General features: G+C 38.5%; 1 pseudogene; it reads left to right on the forward strand.

Moving 5' to 3' along the window:
* Nucleotides 1-2,976: 2,976 nt before the first annotated feature.
* LOC133754706 (protein GOLM2-like) lies at nt 2,977-4,076 on the forward strand (annotated as a pseudogene).
* The last annotated feature ends 1,323 nt before the right edge of the window (nt 4,077-5,399 follow it).

Consider the following 5,399-nt stretch of genomic DNA (forward strand, 5'->3'; position numbering starts at 1 on the left):
ATTACAATGGCTTCCCCCCTCCCCATAACTTCCCTCCCACTTGTACCCCTTCCATCTCCCGCTCCCTCTCCCATTCCATTTACATCAAGATTCATTTTCAATTATCTTTATATACAGAAGATCGATTTAGTATATATTAAGTAAAGATTTCATCAGTTTGCACCCACACAGAACATAAAGTGTAAAATACTATTTCAGTACTAGTTATAGCATTAATTCACATTGGACAAATAATTAAGGACAGAGATCCCACATGAGGAGTAAGTGCACAGTGACTCCTGTTGTTGACTTAACAATTTGACACTCTTGTTTATGGCGTCTGTAATCTCCCTAGGCTCTAGTCATGAGTTGCCAAAGCTATGAAGCCTTTAGGGTTCACCGACTTCGATCATATTCAGACAAGGTCACAGTCAAAGTGGAAGTTCTCTCCTCCCTTCAGAGAAAGGTACCTCCTTCTTTCATGGCCCCATTCTTTCTATTGGGATCTCACTCACAGAGATCTTTCATTTATGTCCTCTTTCTTTTTTTTTGCCAGAGTTTCTTGACTTTCCATGCCTAAAATACTCTCATGGGCTCTTCAGCCAGATCCAAATGCCTTAAGGGCTGATTCTGAGGCCAGAGTGCTGTTTAGGACATCTGCCATTCTATGAGTCTGCTGTGTATCCCGCTTCCCATGTTGGATCATTCTCTCCCTTTTTAATTCTATCAGTTAGTATTAGCAGACACTAGTCATGTTTGTGTGATTCCTTTGACTCTTAGACCTATCAGTGTGATCAATTCTTAACCATTATTTGCCCACTGCCAGACCTTTTCTCACTCCCTCTCCAATGTGCTCATTATGCTATCCACAGCTCTTTTTTTTTTACCTTTTTTTCCCAATCTGTTTCTCAGGCTGCATAATCTCACTGACTGTTTTATCTAGTTATTCATCCTTTTAGTACTCAAACCTGTTGACAGATTTTTTTGTTGTATGAGATTTTTTTGTTTCAGTTATTATCCTTTTCAACTCTAAATTTTCTGTTTAGTTCCTTTTTATAATTTCTGTCTGCTAATTGATACCTTTTATTGAATGAAATACTGATCTCATACTGTGCTTTAGCCCTGACATATCATTTCCTCTAAGTCTTTGAGCAATATAAAAGAGCTGAATTAAAGTCCTTGTATAGTTAAGTCTATTGTCTGCTTCTTCAGAAGCAGTGTCTATTGATTACCCTTTCTTTTCCTGCATGTAGGTTATAATTACTTATTTACTTTTAAAATAATTAAGTTGCAAACTAGATATTTTAAATAAAATCATGTGGCTATAGTCACCATACTGTGCAACAGAATATCAGAACTTATTTATTCTTTTTAATTTTCTTAGATTTATTTTATTTATTCGAAAGACAGCAAGACAGAGAGAAGGAGAGACAGAGAGAAGAGATCTTCCTTCTGCTGGTTCACTCTCCAAATGGCTGCAATGCCCAGGTGAGCTAGATCAAGGCCAGGAGCCAAGAATTCTATCCAGGTCTCCCATGTGGGTGGCAGGGGCCCAAGTGCTTAGGCTATCCTCTTTCCCAGCTATATTAGCAGGGAGCTGGATTGAAAATGAAGCAACCAGGACTCAAACTGTTATTCTTATATGGGATGCTGGCATCGCAGGTTGCGATGTAACCTGTTGTGCCACAATGCCTGACTTTATTTCCCTTTTCCAACTGTAACAGTATCCTCATTGACCAGAAAGGTTGTTGTTGAATAATTTTTAAAACTAACTCTGTAGAACCTATATTTCTTGTTATTTTTAGTAGCTGAAGTCTCTATAGAAATTTCCTGAAATGCTTGAACCAGTAAGTCTCCTAGTCTATGCTAGGGGGCTTTCTGCAAGTTGGGCATTCCTTCAGCAGTCATCCAGGCAATTTACTACTTTGCTGGCCTTGATTTCCTGCTTACTTCAAACCTTGAGGTCACCCAGAGGTGACAGCTTCAAGCTTTCTCACATCTTTCCTGAGCAAGCTGACAGCTCTGGGCGTTATGTTCAGTGCTGTTCATTTAGGTGGCCATCTACAGTCTCAGGAGTGTATCAGAACTATTCAGAACCTTTATGAATATCTCACTCCTCAGATTTTCCTTTTAGTTTTTTTTTTTTTTTGGACAGGCAGAATGGATAGAGAGACAGAGAGAAAGGTCTTCCTTTTCACCGTTGGTTCACCCTCCAATGGCTGCTGCAGCCGGCGCATCGTGCTGATCCGAAGCCAGGAGCCAGGTGCTTTTCCTGGTCTCTCATGCGGGTGCAGGGCCCAAGGACTTGGGCCATCCTCCACTGCCTTCCCGGGCCATAGCAGAGAACTGGCCTGGAAGAGGGGCAACTGGGATAGAATCCAGTGCCCCAACCGGGACTAGAACCCTGTGTGCCAGCGCTGCAAGGCGGGGGATTAGCCTGTTAAGCCACGGCACCGGCCCCTTTTAGTTTTTGATGAGCTGTTTTTTGTTATCCACCACCTCAGGTTGCTGGTTGCTCAGTTAAACAATTACCTTTAAATGTTTTGAACAAATGCCTCTAAGGAATGGGCCTCTTCATACCAAGTGAGCTCTGATTAGTTCAAATAATCTTATAGGTAAAGTCCTCCAAAAAACCATCATCCACGTCAGATAATGACAGTGTTCTGGGGCTAAAGCTTTGACAGAACCATAACCCAGTTGACTTATTTCACAGTGTGGTTTTTCAAAGCTACCATGCAGTTGGAGAGAGAGGGATGGGTATAGGACAAGTTAAAATGCCATTGAGGCGCTTTGACCATTTTGAGTAGCTATTTTTCTGGTGTATATATGTTCCATAGATTGTACAGGCCTTTAGTTAGCTTCATGTGTTCTGAAAAAGTTGATTCTATAATTATTGTAAATTTTTCACTGATATGTGGGACAGAGAATTTTCTCAGAGACCTGAGCTTCTGCTTGCAAATTGCTGTGAAGCCTTAGGGTACATCCCAGTTTGACCCCATGCTGGGTTTTGAGGCCAACCCAAGGGCTGGCTGTCTGCCCTCCTTTATGCTGCTGGTGCTTCTGGTAGTGATTGTTTTCCTGGCCTTTACTACTAGAGCACTTCTTCCTGACACATCTTGCTTCCAGAGAAGGAGACGGAGCCGCAGGGCCAGGTTCAGTGCACAGAGATGGCCCGCAGGCATCTGAAGAAGTATATCTGAATATCTCTTGCTCTTGGTGGGCAGGCATAAGAAACAGATGTACCAGAGGGGCCAAATTATGGTCACCTCACCAGCAACCTACTGGCTGGGAGGGTCTGGGGAAGAGATGCGAAGATGACAAGGTTAAACTACAGAACAGCATTTCATATCAGGTAGCAGACCTACATCATTTAAAGGGGTAACTTGTTGAGCTTAATCAGGAGTTTCTTCCACAAGAAGATCAGCTTCAGCACTACAGACAGAAAAGTACTTTCCTTGTGCAGTGGTTAGCATATGAGACTTTTCAGTGTGGACAGCAGGTCAAGGAATTAAGAGCATGATATGAAGAAAAATTAGCAGACCAATTTTTTCAACAAAATCAAGAGACTCACAAAGTTCAAGCAAATGATGGAGAATAATCAGGTGTGAATGATCATGTAGTAGCTAAAAATATTCCAAAAGTAGCTGAGAATGAAGAACCCCCAAGTTATACTACATATGGGAAAGAACAAATCAAAGAGGTGGTGATGTGGGATGGCTGGAATAGAAGAGAATGACCTAGTGATGATCTTCCCACTGCTTTAAAGAGGACTTCTATTTCAGTTTCTGAACATGGAACTCATCAAACAATTTCCCATCTTCCAAGTAGACAACCTCTGTCCACAAATTTGGCTGAAGATGCACAGGTGAACCACAGTGCAACCCTTGGTACTCAAAACAGAACCCTTCTAACATTCTTCAGCATTTAACTAGAGGCCCAAACTTGGAGAGTGAACCCAGAATTCTAACAGCTGTACTAAACAGACTTCCAAGGATAAATTTGGTGTCTTCCATAAATTGAAGCAAAACGATGAAGAATGAAAGCTTCAGGTGGACTTTGCAAACTGTGAAAAGCAGCATTTCAATGATGTCCTTTAAATCCTAAGGAAAAACTTAAAAAAAACATAAAGTACTGTAAAATGAAATTTCTACTCCATCATTTTTACTTTTTTAAAATAAAGATCAGTTCTATGGGTTGTAAAGATACATTGAGATAGATTTAAGGAATATTTTAATGAATCAATATATCCATGTATATATGTGAACCTTTTCCTATTATATTCTCTAAGTAGACACTTTATTTGTTATGTTACGGTTGAGCCAAAACAGTTAATCTTTGCATTTAAAGCAAACTACTGTGTTTTTCACATTTTATTGAGCCCAATAATTCTTTCCACAAGTAGACAAGCAAGGAAAAATTGTTGTACATTTTATGTTTCACATAGTTTAATCAGAGTGAGAACAGTTACTCAGTTGAAAACTTTTTATGTAGTAATGTATTGTTAGCCCAACAGATGTTCTATATCTATCCCTTATTTCATGATCTTCAAGGAGTTATACCTATAATAATTACATAAAAAAGGGGAAATGGAAAATAAACACTGGACAACATGTGTACAAAATTCCCTCCCTACTCCTGTTATTTTACATGAGTGCTAATGTGTTTTGGCAAATAAGTTTTCAGTTGGGGCCTGCTAAGACATGACAGTATTCATGAGTTATATCTTATATCTTACTTGGTTCTTGAACTTGTGGAATGCAGGATTCATATGTATTTTCAGTTTTTATTTTTTCCTCAAGTAACACCAGTACTGCTTCACTATGGCCATCACTAGCTAATTTTTTTATATTTTCATAGTTCAGACTGGTGAAGATATTTGTGATTGAAATGCCAGATCCTGAAAGGGGCTAAATCTACTTTGAAATGAATCTGCAATCAGGATTTCAAAGCTTTTCTGATCATTTTACTGATCTTTTATGACTAGACTTTTTCAGAAGTACTACATAAAGAATTTTAGCATGTTTTTATAAATGCACAAATAAATGTAAGTACAGTGAGGTCCCCTACTATTTTATTAAAATAGCTTAAAATTTATAACAAAAATGAATCATTGTCATTAATATGTTAGTTAAGAACACATAAAGCTCATATTTGTTAGACTTACAAAATTATTTAAATGTATTTGCCTTTTATTTAACTCTATTTAATAAAATGTATAAGCTAGCTAATCCCTGTTCTCTGATTTATATCATTTTAAAAATCTTATCCCACCTCCTAAAACAAAAAGTTTTAATCATAAATAGAAATTTAAGATTGTCAACCCTGTTTTTCAGAAGGATGACTGTTAATTGCACACAAACAACATGAAATGCATTTCCCCCTAGTACTAATATTTCGGTCAAAATTCAGACTAACAGTGG

The sequence above is a fragment of the Lepus europaeus genome, unplaced genomic scaffold (assembly GCF_033115175.1).
Source record: "Lepus europaeus isolate LE1 unplaced genomic scaffold, mLepTim1.pri SCAFFOLD_28, whole genome shotgun sequence".
NCBI classification, from domain to species: Eukaryota; Metazoa; Chordata; class Mammalia; order Lagomorpha; family Leporidae; genus Lepus; species Lepus europaeus.